We start from the raw sequence: 20942 nt of genomic DNA, 5'->3' as shown, positions 1-20942 counted from the left end.
GCTTTGCGAGGCTTTTAAAACTCCAATCGAAGTGAGACTCCTTATGAAAAGTTCCAGCAGAGTAAACTAAAAATGGCCTATGTGGTAAATTATCATTCTTGCTGCAATCGTGCAAATAAGCAAGCCAAATCTAATAAGGCCAGACACTCTATAAGCAAGAATAATCTTACTTTGATTATCTTTGATCAAAAGGGAGGTGACGGGGCTTCCCTGGTGGTGCAGTGATTGAGAGTCTGCCTGCCGATGCAGGGGACATGGGTTCGTGCCCTGGTCCGGGAGGAACCCACATGCCGCGGAGCGGCCCGGAGCGTGTGCTCCGCAACGGCAGAGGCCACAACAGTGAGAGGCCCGTGTACCGCAAAAAAAAAAAAAAAAAAAAAAAAAAAAAGGAAGTGACGGTTGAGTGAAATTTTATATTTCAATAGAAAATGCACCCTTGTGAGGGGTGAGATTCTGGTCCTGTTCATTACCTTTCAGCTAGTTTGCACTTCTTCGTAAACTACATGGTTGTGTTACCTACATGTAACTTGGACTAGCTCCTGCTATCTCACACATTTTGTCAGTCCTTACCAAATTCTCAATTCTTCCAATTTCCTTCAACATCTGGCTGCAACTCTTCAAACTAATGTTTCCAATTTTTCTCCAACCCTCCTGATTTGACATCGCTGAGAACTCAAAGCTGACCACCCAGATTCTTACTGGATCCTTAGGTTTTCTTCTAACTGGCTTTGTTTCACAGGATCTAAAGAAGCCCCGTGAGCTGAAGTTGGACAACTTGATGTAAACTTCAAAGGACTCTTCCCTGCAGCAGATCATGTATGATCCTCATGCCTGGAACTGCTGCCGTGTGGGCCACTCGGGAAATTCACTTTATCTTCCATGCTCTGCTCCACGAAATAATCATGACTGTGGATGATCTTACCAAAACCTAGCTGATGTCTATGCCATCAGAAAACATCCACTGTAAACTAGGAAATCCATCAGATTGCCACTGCCATCCTCACTCCACCATCTAAACATGCTTCAAGCCCAGCATCTTCAATGGGCTGTCCTTCTGGACTCAGAAACTGGCTTCAGATAGTCCACTACAAACATTAATCTTTCTTTTCCTTTTCTTAGAAACCCTCCTCATTAAATGCCTCATGCCTTGCATGATCCAGCAAATATCCTCTACTACCAAGCATCAGCAGATGGCTCAGTTGTTCCTTAATGAACAAAAGGTGACTGAATGAGAAATGGACTTATATCGTTCACAGGAAAAAAGAATGCCTCTTCTTGACTTGCACAAGAAGGGGAACTCAAAGTAACTCCCTTCTTAACCAAACTTGAGGCCATTCTGAGTCCTCTCCTTCACTAGGCCTCAAGCTTGATCCTATCTTTGGCCTGCCAAGCCCAGTTTGAGCAAAAATCCTCCTAGGCCAGTTTAGCAAGAATCCCCCCCTCCTTCGTATCTAAGTTCTTCATCCCTCCTCTTGAGGTCTAATCAAGTTCCACCCCCCAGCCTCCCTTCATCCTTGTGTTAGTCAGGGTTCTCCACAGAAACAGGACCAGTAAGAAACGGACAGGCATATAGATAGCTTATCTATCTATATCTACAGATCAATATCAATGGTAGGTATATATATATCTAGATATCTATGTCAGATATCTAATATCTATATATTTATAGATATATCTTTACATTAATGCTATTTCTCTGTTATATAGAGATATAGATGTTGATATAGATATAGATATAGATGAGGAGATTTATTATAGTAATTGGCTCATGAGATTATGGAGGCTGAGAAGTCCTACAATCTGCTGTCTGTAAGCCGGAAAACCTAGAAAGCCAGTGGTAAAAACCACTCTAAGTCTGAAGGCCTGACAAACAGGAAAGTCCCAGATCAAGATTGAAGGCCCAAGAATCAGGGGGCTGATGCTGCAAATCCTGGTCCAAGTCCAAAGGTCCAAGACTAGGAGTAGTGATGTCTAAGAGCAGAATAATATGGATGTCCCAGCTCAAGCAAAGAGAAAACTCATCCTTCCACTGCCTTTTTGTTCTATTCAGGCCCTCAAGAGATTGTGATAATGCCCACTTGCACTGATGAAGGCAATTTTCTTTACTAAGTCTGCCAATTCACATGCTAATCTCTTCCGGAATCCTGCTCACAGACACACCAAGAAATGTTTTACCAACAATCTGGGCATCTTTTACTCAAACCAAATAGACACCTAAAATTAACCAACACAATACCTAAGTTCCTCTCAGTAATCTGCCATTCACTAACTCCCTCACCCTCCCTGTTGGCCATAAGTTGTCATCTGTCTCTATTGTATGTGGAGTTGAGTTTATTTTCCCTATTGCAATAGTCCCTAGCCCCTATCACAATGGTCCTGAAAAAAAGCCTTCCTTGCCTTAAACTCCATATGGCATACTTTTTTATTGACAATATTGATGTTACTATGTTCCTCTGAGTGAGAGAATGTGTATCAGGATCATTGCTGTGAGCTAGGTAATGTGTCTGCATATTCACGTGAGATACTGTGAGAATGTGAGTCCATATGAGCGAATTTCTTCTGTGAGCTTATGTTGGAGCTATACGGTGGATGTGAGCATATCTGTGTGTGCATCTATACGTAAGCATGTTCCTGATTTCAAGAATGTGCATGTGCAAGTGAAAGTGTGAGTGACAGCATCGGGAAGCATCTGAGTGTTTATATTTGGGTCCCCATGTGAGTAAACTTATGAGTATGGTCATGAAATTAACTGAATATATCAGCATGTTTGTGTGAAGCTGTGAATGTGTAAGTGGATGCATGTGAACGTATGTTTTTTAATTTCAATTTGTAGGCAAATCTGAGCCTGTTCAGGGAGTATGCAAACATGTGACTGTGTTTAAGCATATCTCTGTGTGACATTATAAGTGTGAACATGTTCATGGGTGAGAGTGTTTTCTTAGGTGCAAATTTGTGTTTAAAATTAATATTTAAGTGTGTTCACTTGTATGAATGAATTTTTAAGCACGTGAAGGCAAGTTAGCATAATTCTGAGTCATTGGGGGTAAATGTGTTTTTTGTGTGTTCTTGTTTATGTGTGAATATATTTGAATAAGGGAGCATGTATAAGGGAATGCATGTAATGGTTTTTTAAGCGAACGAATGAAATCGTGAGCTTCTTGCTGAGTGTGAGCATGTTCCTGTGCAATTCAATATGTAAGCATGTTACTGTTTGTGACAAGGATATTTTATATGGGTAAGGGAATGGGTGTGTGCATGTGTAAATGAAATGAGTGTACCTGGAGTGTGAGTGAACTTGTAACCATGTTTATGTTTTAAGTGCATGATTGATGATGATAATCTGAATGAGGTGGGGCTACTGTGTGTGTGTGAACTGTGAGCCACCAAGTGTGAATGTATGTTAGTATGTGTGAGTACATTTGCCAGTATATGTGTTTGAGTGAGTTATCTGTAAGCATGATAATGTGAGTGAACAAATGAGCATGTACGTGAGCTTGTGCATTTGTGAGAGTAAATATGCGGCCCTGTAATCTCAAACTGTGCTAGTATCTCAGTCTCTGAGGACTGCTTTAAATGTATGTTCAAGCGTACCCTTGAAATTGCAGCCATATGCATGGGGGTTAGCATGTTTGTATGAGTAAGTGAACGTGTATCAGGTTCACTGTGGTGAGCTAGTTCACAGGTGAGTATATTTGTGTAAGTGAAACCTGAATAAACATGAGTGGAAGTGCATGTGAGTGTATTTGCTTCTTTGAGTAGATATTCTGAGCTTCATGGAGGATGTGAGCGTGTTTGTATGTGAATACCTATGTGAACATGTTCCTGATTTTAAGAGTGAAAATGTGCATGTGTAAGTGAATGTGTGAGTGGGAACTCCTGAATGTATGCATTTGTGTCCCTGTGTGAATGAATCTCTTGGCATGGTCATGTGATTGAGTGTTTGAGCACGTTCGTGTGAAGGAGTGAATGTCAGTATGTATGTGTGAATGTATGTGTGTCTGTGAGTGGGAGTGAATTGGTGGGCAAGTTTGAGAATGCCTCAGTGTTTAAGTGTTTTGTGAGTGAGTGAATGTGTGAGTGTATGTATGTGAGCACATCTGTCTGTGACAGTGTGTAGGTGAGCCTGTTTGTGGGTGAGAGTGGTCTCTTGGATCTACATTGGCACGCTTAAAGTGAACACTTTTGTATGCTCACCTGTATAAATGAACTTGTAAGCCTGCGAATCATGTTACCATATTCATGTATAGTGGATGACCAAGTATGTTTTCTTGTGACCTTGTTAATATGTGACTACAGTAGATGCAGACTATTCATGGGGGACTGATTCCAGCAGCCACCAAGGATACCAAAATCTGAGAGTGTCCAAGTCCCATAGTCAGCCCTCTCTATCCCTGTAGTCTGCATTCGCGGACTCAACCGACTGTGGATCATAAACATAGCACGTGATATGCAGCTGGTTAAATCTGTGAAAGCAAAACCCATTGATACAGAGGGCTAGCCATAAATTTATTGAAAAAAATCTGCATATAAGTGGACCCACACAGGTGACACTCTTGTTGTTCAAGGGTCAGCTGTATATTCGAATGAGGTCATTCATGCCCATATGTGTGAGTCAATGTAAGGGTTTTTATATAAATGAGTGAATTTGTGAGCTTCTAAGTCAGTGTGAGCATGTTTGTGTGCAATTGTATTTGTGACTATGTTAATGTTTATGACCAAAAATGTGCATGAGTAAATGAATGTGTAGGTTTGTGCATACACACACAATGAGCATGTCTGGAATGTGAGCGAATTTGTAATCACTCTTGTGTGTATAAGTGAATGTGTGCATTTGCTCACAAGTGTGACGTGGGAAATTTTGGGTAGGTATATGAATGCCTGAGTGTCTGAAGGGGAATATATGTGCATATGTGTATATGTGTACGTAAATGTGTCACTACACGTGTTTGAGTAGTGAAATTTGAGCATGTTAATATTAGTGAATTAATGTTTGAAAGTATGCATATATCTGAGTTCGTCCACTCACAACACTGAATATATGAACATGTAGATCTGAGACAATATTTGTGTTGATGTACATGTTCGTGCGTGTTCAAGTGCATTTTTTTTTCTTTTGCGGTACGTGGGCCTCTCACTCTTGTGGCCTCTCCTGCTGCGTAGCACAGGCTCTGGACACGCAGGCTCAGCGGCCATGGCTCAGGGGCCCAGCCACTCCGCACCATGTGGGATCTTCCCGGACCGGGACACGAACCCGTGTAATTGAGTGAATTTGTGAGCTTGGTGTGACCATATTTGTGTGCAAGTGAATATATGAGCTTGTTACTCTTAGTGACAATAATAATGTGCATGCGTGAATGGGTGTTTATAACTGCAATGAGCATATCTGCAAGTGAGTTAATTTGTACTCACTTTCGTGAGTGAATGAATACGTAATTCAGCTCATGAGAGTGAGTGAGGTGTGGGAAACTTTTTGTGAGTGTGTGAAAGTATGAACATTTGGGTGTGAATGTACGTTAGTTACCATGTGTATGGATGAGGGTAAGTTGTCACTATATGCTTTTGCATAGTGAATGCAAGTGGTAATGTGAGTGAATGTGTAACCACGTGCTTCTATGTGAGCATCTATCTTCTTTAGAGTGAATATGGAACCTGTACATCTGTGTATGCTGACATGTTTGTGTGTTCAACTGTATGTTTAAATTTGTGACCATGTGTACAGCTGTTATCATGTTTCTCTGAGTTAGTGAATATGTATAGTTTATTACTGTGAGTTGAATCGTTCAGTGTATTTCTGCGAGTGAAATACGAACATGAGTGTAAGTGCATGTGAGTGTATATTCTTCTGTGAGTGACTACTGGACCTTCACCTAGAAGTGAGCACACTTATGTGTAAGTGTCCATGGGAGCACGTTCCTGATTTTCACAATATTAATGTGCATGTATAAGTGAATGTGTTCGTGGGAGCATCTTAGTATATATGTTTGAGTCCCCGTGTGAATGAATTTGTGGGTACGCTCATGTGATTGAGTGGCCGTTTGAGTAGGTTTGTGCAAAGGAGTGAATGTGTCGGTATGCATGAATGTTTCTATGTCTTTGAATGTGAGCAACTTTGTGGGCATATTTGAATGAGTATTTGAGTATGTTTTGTGAGTGACTGTGTGAGCATGTTTATGTACGCAAGCATGTCTTCTATGACGGTTTAAGTGTGAGCCGGCTCATGGGTGATTGTGTTCTTAAGTTTAAATTTGTGTTTACAAAGTGAATATTTGTGTTCCCATCTCTACGCGTCCATTTGTTAGCATGTGCAATCCTATTAGCATATTAGTGGGTATGAGCAGGTGGTTTTCATGTGATCTTGATAACGTACAACTATATTTGAATAACCTACTCTGAGAGCATGTGTGAGTGAATGGGATTTTATGTAACTGAGCGAATGGGTGAGATTCTTAGTGTACGTTCTTGAGCAAGTGAGTCTGTAAGCATGCTGTGTTTGTGACAATGATAATTTGCATGGAAAAGTGAATGTGTGAGTGTGTGCAGATACATGCAATGAATGTGTCTAGAATGTGAGGGAATTTGTAATCACTTTCGTGTGTATAAGTGAGTATGTGATTATGCTTATGCGAGTGTGGTACGAGCTACTTTGTGGGAATGTTTGAGGATCTGAGTGTGCATATGTTAGTATGGGTATGTGTGTGAGCCAGTTTGTATGTGCATTTGAGTGAGTGAACTATAAGCATGTAAACAGGACGAGGGAATGTTTGAGCGTGTGAACATATGTAAGCATGTACACTCGTGAGAATGAATGTGTAAACTTATACATGTGACAGTGTGTTAGGATGGCATTTGAAAGTTGACATATGTGTGTTTTAAAGTGTATGTTTCATAGTGGATGTGAGCATGTTTTTGTGTGAGGGTTCTTACAAGCATGATCCTGATCTTCTCAATGTTAATCTGCATGTGTAAGTGAATGTCTCAGTGGGAGCCTCTGTGTGAATGAATGTGGGCATGGTCATGTGGCTGAGTGAATGTCACCATGTTGTGTGACTGAATGTGTCAGTCTGTGTGTGTGAATGCATGTCTTTGAATATGAGTGACTTTGTGGGCATATTTCAATGCGTGAATGCTTAAACTTTTTGCTGAGTGATGAATGTGTGAGTGTGTGTATATACGTATGTCTCTGTGTAAGTGTATGTGTGAGCCGGCTCATGCTCCTTCATTGTGAGCAAGCATTTTTCAAGTGATGTTTCGTTGCACTCATTGTATGTCTGGATGGTGAGCATGTCCAGACACGTTAGCATGTTTCTGTGTAGTGACTATATGGTGGGTTTCTTTTTTATCTTGTTTATGTGGGAGTACATCTGAGTCAGGTCATGTGTGAAAGTGTGTTGTAAGGGAAAGTGTTTTACGTGTTGTAAGATTTTGTGAGATTCTTGGTGACTGTAAGAAGATTTCTGTGCAAGTGAATGTATAAGCATGTTTCCGTTTGAGACAATGAGAATTTGCATAAAATTGAAAGTGAATGTGTGATTGTGGAACTCTAAACCTAATATGTATGGCGTATGAATGAATTTTTTATCATATTCATCTGTGTGAATGTGTGGTAATACTTCTGTGACTCACTGAGTTGTCGGCATGATTGTGTGAGTGAAGGGAAGTGTGTGTGTGAGTGCGAATGTATGCATGTTTACGTATGTGAGGAACTCGTCAGGATGTTCACTGCAAGAAGTGAACTATACTCATCTTAATGTTGGTCAGCCAGTGTGTGATCCTGTGCGTATATGTGAGGATGCACATTTTTGAAAGTGATTATGTGAATGTGTACGTGTCTTGGAGTATGATCACGGAAGAATATTTGAGTGGTCAAGTAAATGTTTGTTGGTGTTCATGTGTATGCATTACCTTGTGACCATATGCTTGGATGAAAGCATGTTCACGGGCGTGTATGAATGTATTTTATGCTCATATTCATGCATGTATACTGTGTGGGTGAAATGTGAGCGCATGACTTGAGTTCATGTGAGCGTATGGATTAATGAATGCGTGAGCTTTGTGGTGAGCACGAGCATATTTGTGTGCAAGGGCGTACGTGAGCATGTTCCTGATGGTGAGCATGTTAATGTGGGTAGCTAAATGGGAGCACTGGAGAGTATATTTTTGGGTATCCCTGTGAGAGAAACGGTAATCATGGTATGCGACTGAGTGAAGGTGTCAGCTCATTTTTATGGAGTGAATATATCAGTGTGTTTGTATGAGCAGCTCTGAGTATGTACATCAGTGAAATTGTGAGCATGTTCAAGTGAGGGAGTCAATGTCTGACCACGCTCATGGAAATGACTGAAGTTGTGAGCATACCTGAGTAAACGTGCGAGCATATGGTGCGAATGTGAATGAGTAGTATTGAGTTTTTAGTCAGTATGTTCATTTGGATGAGTCAACACTACGTGTGTTAATGCAATTGTGTGTCTATAGGTGACGATGCACACTGTGAGCATGAATACATGAACTTTTACACGTCTTCAAGTGTGATTATATTTGAAATGTTTGAATTTATTGAAAAAGCATTTGTGTGTGCATGTGAATGTGCGAGCATGTTCATGAATGATAGCATATTCATGTAGGTGTGACGGCTTATTGTGTTTATTTATGTGAGCTTGTTAAAGTGTGAGTACACTGTATGAGTGGAATGTGAGCATGGGAGTATGTTTATGAGTTTATGTGAGTGAATGCTGGGGCTTCGTGACGAGTGTGACCATGTTTACGTGCAAGTGTATATGTAGGTTCCTGATTGTGAGCATGTTCAGGTGCATGAAAAGTGAATGGGTGTGTTGGGAAATGAATATAGGTCTCTATGTGCATGAAACGGTCAGCATGCTCATGTGGTTGAATGACTGCTTGAGTAGGTTTATGTGCAGTGAATGTGTCAGTGTGTGTATGTGTGCATCTGAGAGTGTTTATGTATGAGGGAATTCATCAGCATGTTCTTAGGAGTTCATGTGTGAAAGCGTCTTGTTACTAGGTGAGTGTACGTTACTGGGTATATGCAAGCCTTTCCACGGCTGAGAGTGCCTTATTGTGAAGGAGTCTGTATATTTAAGTGAATATTTTGTGTGTACTCATCTGTATGAGTGAATTGGTGAGCATCTGAGTGCATGTCAGCATATTCTTATGTGATGATTGTGTATGTGTGTTTTTGTGTGATATGTGAATGTAAGTATACTTGTATAAGGGAATGTATGGAAGTATGTGTGTGAGTGTACTTTTTTCTGAGTTTGAGATAACTTGTGAGCTTCTTGGGAGGTGTGAGCATGTTTGTTTTGACGTGCCTACGTGAGTTAATTCCTGTTTGTGACAATATGGGTAAGTGAATGTGTGATTGTTTGCACATAAATGTAATGAGTATGTTGTGACAGCACTGTGGCAATGGCGACCTACAAGAATGTCCTGGGCTTCCCTGGTGGCACAGTGGTTGAGCGTCTGCCTGCCGATGCAGGGGACACGGGTTCGTGCCACAGTCCGGAGAGATCCCACATGCCGCGGAGCGGCTGGGCCCGTGAGCCATGGCCGCTGAGCCTGCACGTCCGGAGCCTGTGCTCCGCAACGGGAGAGGCCACAACAGTGAGAGGCCCGCGAACCGAAAAAAAAAAAAAAGAATCCACCTGCCAATGGAGGGGACACGGGTTTGAACCCTGGTCCGGGAAGATCCCGCATGCCACGGAGCAACTAAGCCGTGCGCCACAACTACTGAGCCTGAGCTCGAGAGCCCGCGAACCACAACTACTGAGCCCACATGCGGCAACTACTGAAGCCCGGGCACCTAGAGCCCGTGCCCCACAACAAGAGAAGCCACCGCAGTGAGAAGCCCGTGTACCTCAACGAAGAGAAGCCCCCACTCGCGGGAACTAGAGAAAACCCGCGCGCAGCAACGAACACACAACACAGACAAAAGTAAAAAAAAAAAAAACAAAAAAAACATGTAATGGACTGAATTCTGTTCCCCCCAAATTCGTATGTTGAAGCCCTAACCCCACTGTGACTATATTTGGAGATATGGCCTTAAGGTTAAACGAGGTCATAAGCTTGGAGGTCTAATCCAATAGGGGGGTATCCCTATAAAAAGAGGAACAGACGCCACAGAGCTCTCTCTCTCCCCACACTGAACAAAGTAAAGGCCATGTGAGGACACAGTGAGAAGCCAGCTGTCTGCCAAGGACAAAGGTCTCACCAGGGTATAAATTCTTTTAGCAAATTCTAGACTTCCAACTGGATTGAATTGTGGACCTTTGTATCAATTTAAATTGTTTCCTCCCTCTGCATTCAAGTTTTCTGATTTCTTTCTCTCTGATTCTTTTTGCTTGTTTGTTTGTCACTGGATGTACTTTGTGTGTGTGGGTGAGGGTGTGTCCTCTCTAATCTGCTCATATTTATAGATTTCTTCCTTCAGAGAGCATCAAACCAGTTGCATTAGGGATAGAAGCCACCCCTATGGCAATGGTTGCTTAATAAGTCTTAAGGACTCTGGCTTAAGTTGGGGTTAATTTCATCACTGTGTCACAAAAGTGCCACGGTTGCTTTTCCCTATCATTAGGATGATCAGGATTTTTACTGCAACAGAGGCATACGCAAAGGAGTGGCACAGCAGAAGATTGCTGGGCCCCCAAGCCAGAGGTGGGTGGACTGAAACCATCTTCTCCTATGGTGCTGCCACTTGCGCTGCATGGAATTATTATTATTATTATTTTGTCTTTTCTCTCTATACAAATTCCCTCAGAATATTTTAGATTTCTAGCAGGGCAAATTTACAGCTGTGGGTTTTATCTCCATTTAATCATGAGTGGTCCAGACCTTTTCGGTGCTTATGGGGACAGGTTCGGAGGCACACTGACCCACCTCTTGGGCAGCCCAGGAGAGGAGGACATCGCAGGCCATGCAGGACACGTGGGGGTTGCATTCTGGAACAGCGTGAACCAGAAGGCTCTGTGGGAGGCGGGCTTTGCAGTACTAAGAGGGTGAGGTACGCCCTGGTGCCTAAGCAAGGATGTGATTGGCTTGTTTGAATCGTTCTGCTGGCTGACAAGGAAACACTATTCAGGGGTAAGAAGCAGGAATGCATCCGGTGCATTTAATAAGAAGGGTTGTTGCTAGAGGACCCTATCTGGCGGAGCAGAGTGGGGAGCGGAATCTGGGATTAGGCCGTTCGAGGCCCTCCCAGTTTTACCAGCCGTCAACTCAGCACGGAATACTAACTTTAGCCCTCACCGCACCATCACCCCCTCCCCCCGCGCACTCACACACAGGGGCCAGTATACCTGGCTGAGGAGAACTCAGGCCCTGGAGACGGAGGGGTGGACCCTGGGGCGGTAGATCCCCGACCCCCGCCATTTCAGCGCTATTAGGTACCACAGCAACACAGGGGCTGAAACAAGGGGGCTCCATCGCAGCTGCACGTGCCCAGCCCCACCACCAACTCCTCTACGGACTGGCCAGCAGGCAGCGCGCGTGGGCAGCGGTTCAGAAGCCCAGGCCCACGTCTGCTCCAGCCGCCTCCTTCTAAGAGGTCGCCCACTCACCCTCTGCCCGCCCAGCTCACGGCAGCCTGGCGACCCCGCTCACCAATCAAAGAAGTCCAGAACGACGTCAGGAACATCAGGCGAGGAGAGGTCAGAAGCCAAAGTGGAATTTCCAGCTGGGATTGGGGTCGTCGCCCGCCAAGGGCCGGGTCCTGATGAGGAGTTAGGCGCACAGCGGCCCGCCGCATGTCGGGACGCCATAGCTCCGACCGTCCGAGGACGCTCGAGAACGCTGCGGAGCGGGAGGCCGACAGACGACGGGGGGCGCGGGATAACCAAGAGGAGCGGGGCGAGGAGGTCGTGCTTCTGCAAAGAGCCGCCTGTAAGGTGCGAACATCGAGGCCAAGGGGAACGCGGAGGGTGCGGGTCGACCAGCGGCCCTGAGCCAGGGAGCGGCAAGAAGAGCAGCAGCCCAGCAACTTCACTCCACGCAGCACCCCGACCACAAACCCAGCCGCTGCAGACAGCTCGGGGTCGGACGCACTGCTGGCGGCCGCTGGGCGGGCCTGAGGCCCGGCGCACAACTGGCTCCGCCCACCCCATGGCAAGCGAGCTTCGCCAATCAGGCAGGCGCCGGGAGACTTTCAACGAGCTGCACGGTCCCGCCTCCTACCACAGCCTGTGTGCCTGCCGCCCAGCCCTCTGCTCCTTCTGGCGTCTGCAGTCATTCCCGGGTCAGCCGCAGTTCCAGCTCCCTGGCAGCTGGAGAGCTGGGCTGGGGGTCGGCGGCGTGGGGCACCCCGCCCTGCACCTCCCCTCTGCAAAAACGCAAAATGTGCTTTTCACTTGGAACAGCGTATCCCCAAGAGTTTGCTTTTTGTGGTGAAAGTAGTAATTTGACCACCCGGGCTCAATCTGCGTTTTGAAAATACTGGACACCTTTGAGGAATCAGGACCTAGTTGACTGGTGGTCATTCCCTGACCCTCGGGCCTCCAGTGAACCAGACTGCCTGTCCTCTGGAAGGCATAGAGGAGGTTCAACCAGTGCGTCTTGTGACACGGTTCTGGCCCATCATCAGGACCGAAATTGGGCTCCAGGAGCCCCCCCTCCCATAGCTAAGGGATGCACAGTTGAAGTGAGGGTTCTTGGCTGACAGCATTGAAGGGGAAAAGAAGGCAACGGTCAGTGTATGGGATCTTCAAGGCAGTGAGCCCCCGGAGAGCAGGCCACTCTAATGCTCCAGCATTCTGGCCCCGCATGTGGGGGAAAAAAGCCTTACATTTTTGCTAGAGGGCTTCTCTTCTTTCCGCTACCCTGAACATTGCCACATAGAGTAGAAATATCTCAGAGAAAGAGGAAATGCTTCCACTCATTCACTACCCTTCATCCTTCCCATCTCAGGTACCTTGATGAAGCAAGGTCAGAAAGAGGCTTCTTCAGAGCACATAAGCCACATGGGCAATGAACAGATAGACCTCAGTCATATTCACCAGCGCTGGACCTCGTGAGGCATGCCATGTAAAAGTGTTGAAATCAAAATGGATTTCAGGTTCACTCTTGGTCAACTAGAATATTCAAACAAACATTCCCCCCCTTCCCCTTTCCTTCAGTATTTGGTGAAAAGAGCTGGGACCGCTTGTGTCCAGCATATTGCACAGCTTTACTTGCATGGAACTCTCTGGGGTGGCTGAGTGTTTTGTACAGCTAAAAAATTAACTCTTTACCCCACCTCGACCTCTTCTCAAGCACCCTCTTTCTTCTTCTGTCTTTTTTCTAAACGATTTTAGAATCACACGTGTTTAAAATGTGTCTCTTAATTTCCTTCCTTCTCTTCACCAGCAGAGAATCTTCACACATTCGATTTCCCTCTCCTTTCCCCCTCTTTTTCCTTCTATTGCAGTTAGTGCTCTCTTCTCACTTACGGGGCAGATCCGCATAGAACTAACCCACTTACTTACGTGGGGGATCCCTCTATAACGAACCATCACAACAGCAGTGGGTCAGTTGAGCCCAGCCCTACTGCTCTTAATCCTGCACCCCTTGTCTCTGGTCACCCAGGCATCCTCGTCCAGCCAATGCTTGCTGGTTAAAAATGAAAAGGCCATTTCAGTTCAGTTTGTCTGAGCATCTGAATTGTATATGGGCGAGGAGGTGTGGGGACTGCCTAGAGAAGGAGGGTCGATGGGCCCAAGGTTACACAGTGGCAAAGAGCGAAACTAGAACCCTATTTCCAGGTTGGCCTACTTCTAGAAAAGTGTGTTTTTCCAGAGAAACTCAGCTTTGACTGCTATTTCAGGCAGCCACAGGCATGTGGGAATTGTTTTGTTTCAAAGCAGGTTATTCCTATTCCTGGAATCAAATTCTTCAATCAGTGTCTCAACTGACAGGAAAAGTAAGCCTCAAGTTTTTCTCCTAGGCGTCCTTGTGACTATGGATATGGCCAAAAACTTGATGGCAAGAATGAATTTATTTCCAGAGCTTACGTCCCCCACTCACATGACAAAGAGCCGAGAAGGCAGCAAGGAATATGAAAAAGCCAGGATAATTTATACTTGTTGAGTTTTTGTCTAGTTTATTTATTAGAATGTACATCAATATCCAGATTGAATGCACTTAAACCTGAATATGGGATCATGGTGTAGAGGACATAGCACTGACCTAGGAGTTAGTCCATCTGTGTTCTGACCCAGCTCTGACCCATGACTGCGAGTATTCCAGTTTGTCTAGAGTATGAGTATGAGGTGGATTGGGAGGTAAGGCAAGAGGTAAAACACGTAAGAAGAAAAAGAATAGGTAGTACCTGGCCTAGTGAGGGCCGCACATTCAGTGCACAGAAAATAACTACTCAGTGAATATGTGAAGCTAAGAAAGAGAATTTTATTTTATTTTATTTTTTTACTTATAAACAGCTAACAGTTATTTTTCACAGTCCTAGAAGCTGGTTAGTCCAAGATCAAGGTACCAGCAGCTTCGGTGTCTGGTGAAGGCCACTTCCTGGATCATAGGTGGCAACTTTTCACTATGTACTCACTGGTGGAAGGGTCAAAGTATCTCTCAGGACCCCCTTAAATAAGGCCCTAATCTCATTCATGAGGGCTCCACCCTTATGACCTAGCCACCTCCCAGAGACACCACCTTCTAATACCGTTATTTTGGGGTTTAGGATTTCAACACATAGATTTGGGGGAAATGCAAGCATTCTATTTAGGATACCTACCCAATTTCCACACTGCCCACAAAGTGCCATGTCTAAACCCAAATAAAATCACATCATTTTCTTACTTTAAAAAGTCCAAAGTCTTCTGATTGACTGGCAGAGAACTTTTCTTCTTCAACCTTTCTCTCCATAACCTATTCCACATACTCCATTTCTCATCTGCATCTCTTCTATTTTTCTTTTTTGTTTGCTTTCTTTCTTTCTTTTTTTTTTTTTTTTTTTTTTGCGGTACGCAGGGCTCTCACTGTTGTGGCCTCTCCCACTGCGGAGCACAGGCTCCGGATGCGCAGGCTCAGCGGCCATGGCTAAGGGGCATAGCTGCTCCACGGCATGTGGGATCTTCCTGGACCGGGACACGAACCCGAGTCCCCTGCATCGGCAGGCGGACTCTCAACCACTGCGCCACCAGGGAAGCCCTCTACTTTTTTTTTAAGTTAATTTTTATTGAAGTATAGTTGCTTTACAATGTTGTTTTAGTTTCTGCTTTAGAGGAAAGTGAATCAGTTTTATGTATATGTATATCCCCTCTTTTTCAGATTTCCTTCGCATTTAGGTCACCACAGAGTATTGAGTAGAGTTCCCTGTGCTATATATTAGTTTCTCAGAAAGAGAGTTTTAGATCTGATCGTCCAAACAAAGGAATTTGAATTTCATCTTACATTCAACAGTAAGCTTTTGGAGGATTTGTGCAGGAAAATGACACCATCAGGAAGAAACTTTCAGTTACTTTCTGGAGGAAGAACAAGAAGAAAGAGAGACTGGGGACAAGGAGAGAAGTTAGGAGGGTGGTGCACACCTCTGCTTCCAGTCATGGCAGGCTAAGTCATTTGCACTCACCATCCCAATGAGGACAACTAAAAAATACTGGGTGAAATGTGAAAAAGAAATTATCTTCATTAAGCGCTAAGAAACTCTGAGGCTAAAATCTAGAAGAAAGCAAAAACCCAAATAGGAAAGCCCAGCACTCAAAGCCACTTTTGCCTGAGGGCATTAGCAAATCCAGAAGAAAGAATTGTGACACTGAGCTGTGGTTTTGGTGGCCTCATGGAAAAGAGATGAAAAGTTCAAGTTCTCATCCCCAGTGAGTAGATCTGATAAGCCCTCCAGCCACTCTAAAATAAGTGGCTACCCCTTTGGGATAATGGTGAACCAGAAGCAACAAGCCCTGGCATGGAATTGCAGTCTAGATATCCATCACCAGAGTGATCCAAGGAACTTCAAGCCCTGAACTTGGATTAAAGTGATCTTGGACAGGTAGTGACCCCAGGCATTTCGCAGCAGCAAGTAAAAATGCTCTCTGCAGGAAGGTTCTGTCTTCCTATGCCTGAAATCAGTCTGATAAATAATTTTTCAATAGTATATTGGCACAAAGTCAAAGATAAGTGGACACATAAGCAACAAAATACATTGTAAGTGACAGCTGAAAGAAAAACTAGGCAATGAAAACAAATTCACAAATATTTCAGATATCCGAATTATGAGACACAGACTATAGTCACTATGGCCTACTATAGTTCAAAAAATTTTTAAAAAGCTTTAAAATATTTTCAGGGAACAGAAAATCCTAAAAAGTGGCATAGCCAATTTGAAAAAGAATCAAACAGGACATCTAGGACTAAACAATATAACGATTGAGGGTTCAAAGTATGCGTTTAACAGAAGGCTAAACATAATCATTAGATGATGATAAATGCGATGAAGAGAAATAAACCTAAGAGAGAATTACGGAATTCGAAGATAGACCAAAGAAATCATCCAGAATTTTTCCTGGAGAAATGAATTATATGAAGAAAAATGTAGGATAAGAGACACAATGAATAGAGTGAAGAAGTCTAATATACATTTAATTTAAATCCTGGAAGGACACAACTGAGTAATGGGAAAGAAGATGATGGCCAGAAATTTTCCAGAGCAGATGAAATGCACCAATCCACAGATTCTAGAAGCCCAGTGAATTCTCAGCAGGATAAAAAACAGATATTCACTCCTAGACACATCATAATGAAAGTGCAGGAAATCAGAAAGAATGAAGGCTATGTTAATGATCCAAGTTAGAGATAATGAATCTTGACCTTGGGCAGGAGCAGAAGAAATAAAGACAAGGGGATGGGCCTCTACACGCTTGCCTTAAGAATACCTTTTGCTCAGACTTACCATGAACGACTATTTTATAAACATTCTCCATTTCATTCTTCATTAATAAAATACATTTGCTAACAAATCTATTTGTTAGAGCAACCTGACACCTAGGAGCTGTTCAAATTTTCTTAGTTATACATGAAAGGTCGTCATCTTATAAGTATGTCGTCTCATGGGCTATGAAAGGGGTGAGTATTCTCCATAGGAATTATGACGGTTAATTTTATGTGTCACCTTGATTGGGCTAAGGAAGAATTTCAAGTGCATAAACCTATTCCAGGAGCTATTAGGTCTGGAAAAGCTTCTGTTTGGATCTGCAGATCCTATTTAGGAGTGAGCTATGGAAATGAAGTCAGAGTGACCTTTCTTGTGTTCCATTTAATGCAAACATATTAAGAGAGCATCTTTACACTGAAATGCATTATTATGGCAACTTGCTTATACAGAACTTCACTTTGAATTTATTAAAAATAAATGGAAACGCTTATTTCACCTTGAGGATTATGTGTGGACCTTAACTGACAAAATGTACTCTCTACCCCATCCCACTGATCAGAAAATGGCCACCCTCCTCCAGAGGACGAATAATAATCATTTAATCCTCACTTCAGCTCTGTAAGGTAGGTATTATTCTTCCCATTTTCCAGCCGGGAGGGGAGATGATATAGTAGATGTCACAGGTTAGACTCTGAAGCCAGACTGCCTGGGTTGGAATTTCACCTGTGCTACCCACTAGACGTGGAATCTTAAGCAAGTTACATAGCTTCTCTGTGCCTCAGTTTCCTCATCTCTAGAGTAAGATAATATTAGGACTTCTTTAGAGGCTGCAATGAGTTAATTCATGGAAGGCACCTAAATTATTATGGCCAATCATACAATCAGTGCTCAAAATATGGAAAATCTACTTGTTCTAGAGTTACGAGGCCATTTTTTTGTGGCCACTTAATAGCACGAATGAGAAGGAAAAATATGCATCCCTGAAGCCGACTAGAAGAAGAAACATGGGTCATGGGAGCAGCCTGGCCTTATTATCCATAGTTCCTGAAATGAGCTGTGTGACCCTGACTGGGGGCAGGGGGAGGTGTCTACAAGGGTTGGAGAATGCACTCCAGGGGGAGCCAGTGCCTAAGATATGTCCCAAATGTGTCTGCCCAGCCAGAAGCTCCTGGAATCCCGCAGATGAGAGAAGGCCCTTTCCCACACAGGCTCCAGGAAGTGTTTAGAACCCCAAGGAATATACAAATTACTAAGCTCAATGAATCACAATAAATTCACTTTAAAAGTACTAGTTTACCCTCTTAATTTACAAGTGGCAATGTATGAAGCAACTGATTGTTCATCATAGTTTTTCTTTGGGAGACCTGAAGCAGTTTCTGGCTTACCCAGTAGGGATGTCAAACCCCTGAGTGACGCGCAACCACCTTATCACCTTACCTTATAATTTCTAATGGCTGGACTTCGTGTTCCGTTGTCATCACAGAATGTAAATGGTTTCAACTATTACTTTGTTCAAAGCCCTTAGTCCATATCAAACTACCTTCCCCTTTAATTTTCAGTTAAGACTCTCAAGTAGTTCCTAGAGCAGCTTCAGCATTTATACCTTTCTGTCAGCAGCTTTGTCTCAGATATTCATGTGGATACAGCCTTGTTCACAATGGAGCCCAGGGCAAAATGCAGAATGTTTTTGTGTTTCTGATTTACTATAATGAGGGATAAGTGTGCTTAGGGCAATCACTCCCATGGAGAGCAAAGGGGAAATTTAGTGGAACATAATGTGTGTTGACTTGAGTAAGCCTCAGTCCCGTGCCCCTCCCTTGGGGTTGGATTCCAGTTTCTGACTACCCAAATGTGTTCACAATGCACACTGGAAGATGTAGCCCCATCTGGCAACACTGGAAATAAGCAAGGAGTCATAGGGCCCCTTAATACAGAGGAATTCCCCAGGTCACTGAGTTGGTGAACTCAAGGTGATCCGGTATTCCTCCATTCCTCATGATAGCACTATTTATTGAGAGAGAACCATATGCCAGGTCTTGTGCCATGTACAGCCACACACACGGTCTGCCCACCGGGAAACGACTCCTTAGTTGAAATATAGATGATGAGCCAAGGAATTTCAAAACACATGGTGCAGTGATGTACATAAGAGGGGCTCCTGAACCAGGCTTGAGGGTTTGCAGAGAAAACTGGATGTCTGGGGCAGGAGTGAAAGGAAGTATTAATCTTCACACTTTTATGTCTTTCCCTCAACCCTGCCATAATTTATAGACAAGTCCTATTTTCTGAGTAAAATATAAATCCAACCACTTTCTAACACCTTGCTTTTGTCACTCTGGTCCAAGCTCCCATCGTCTCTCAGGTGGACTACTCCAATAGCCTCCTAATTGGCTTCCCCACTTCCAGTTTTATATCCTGTGGCAAATATCGTAGGTTAGCTCACTTGACTCCATTACAATCCCAATCACAGCAGGTAAGGCTTGATCGAGGTTGCAGACCAAGTCTACATTTCCTGAACTCCCGCCCTTATGGCCTGGATTCCACACATAGCTTAGCCTCTGCCAAGCAGATAATAAACCCCCATGAGATTTGGTGGGAGCAGGAACGTGGAGTCTATGCTGCTTCTTCTGTGGTTTCTGATTTCTCTTAGTGAGCATGGGCTCAGAAACTGTTGCTTCTCCTGCAGCAGTTATAATAGAGGTCCCAGGGTACAGTTCCTAGTTTTGTGGGTATCAAAAGGCAAGGCATGGGACATCAACTTTGTATAGATGGAGAAGGAGGCAATGTGGTCTCAAAGCCAAAATTTGTGATGCTCTCAGCAGAAACAGAGTGGTCCAATGTCTTCTTCACTTTCCACCCTCCTGATTGTACCAGTTCTGGGGTATTATTCAAGAAAACAATTCTGGAAATTATAACTACTACTTGAGTTAAAACAAACGTGACCACCACCACCCCCGTGCAAAAGTCTCTTGTGCTTTTCCCTCATACACCCAGGTATTTTGTAGGCTCTTGTGATTTATCTATGCATGCCTGTTTTTGTACTTTGTAAAAATGGCCTCCTATAGAATGTTTTCTTGTGTGTGTCTGTTCTGTTTTCTTTTTCTGGCTTGATATCTTGATTCATAAGATTCATCTAACTTGTATGTAGCCAAGATTGTTCATTTTCTTTGCTGTATGACATTCCACTGATGCATATATCACTTCATATAACTACCAACTAGTTTTTGAATTTGGGTTGTGTCCAGTTCTGGACAATTACAAACAATGCAGCTCTGTGCATCCTTGGCCTTGTCATCTGCTTTGCATGGGCATGGGGTTCTCTAGGCGAAGCGCCTAGTGGTAGTATTAGTGGGTCCAGGGTAAATATATCTTAAACTTTGAGGGATACTGAATATTCCCGTTATTCAGTTCTAAATATTTCTTGATTTCCTCCAATCCAAGGATTAGTTAGTAGTATGCTATTTTGTTTCCAAACATTTGGGTGTTTTAAAGCTATCTCTGTGTTATTACCCGCTGCGTTAAGCATTATCTTCAGAGAGTCTAGATTTCATGCCAGGGATCCTTTGCAGTTTATTGAGGCTTCCTTTTTCTTAGTAAGGTCTATTTCTGTAAACGGTCAATATGCTCAACAGAATTTATGTTCTCTGCTTGTTGGGTATAAAGTTTTATAGTATCTAATAGCTCAAATGTATTATTGCTTAGGCCTTTGATATCACTGCTTATTTCTGTTTGCTTGGACGTTCATGTTCTGACAGTGGTGGGTTAAAATCTCCAGCTCTCATTGTTAACGTATCTATCAGTCCCTACAGTCATAAAATTTATCATTGAGGTTTAAGCTATCCTGCTATGCCACCTTCTATAACTCCCTCACGCTATCATCCACTGACCCTAGCCATCCACTGCTCTCTGCCCCATCCTACCACCTTCTACATGACTCCAACTTCCACACCAATCACTCAACAATTTGACGCTCTCATTTCCAATGAACATCTTTACAACATACTAGCCAACCCCTCTCACAGACACACTCTGTTTATTCTTCAACCTAAACTTCTCTACCTCTCACATCTAAAATGAA

General features: G+C 43.5%; 1 long non-coding RNA gene across 1 annotated transcript in view; it reads right to left on the bottom strand.

The window, feature by feature from the left end:
• LOC307069165 overlaps positions 1–11711 on the bottom strand; it is a 35068-nt gene extending 23357 nt beyond the window's left edge. The window contains exon 1 of the long non-coding RNA XR_013811482.1: positions 11614–11711. This is a non-coding gene — a long non-coding RNA (uncharacterized lncRNA). The remainder of the gene's footprint in view (positions 1–11613) is intronic.
• Positions 11712–20942: the final 9231 nt, after the last annotated feature.

The sequence above is a fragment of the Hyperoodon ampullatus genome (assembly GCF_949752795.1).
Source record: "Hyperoodon ampullatus genome assembly, chromosome: X".
In the NCBI taxonomy this organism is placed as follows: domain Eukaryota; kingdom Metazoa; phylum Chordata; class Mammalia; order Artiodactyla; family Ziphiidae; genus Hyperoodon; species Hyperoodon ampullatus.
This window is presented reverse-complemented; position numbering and strand designations above follow the sequence as displayed.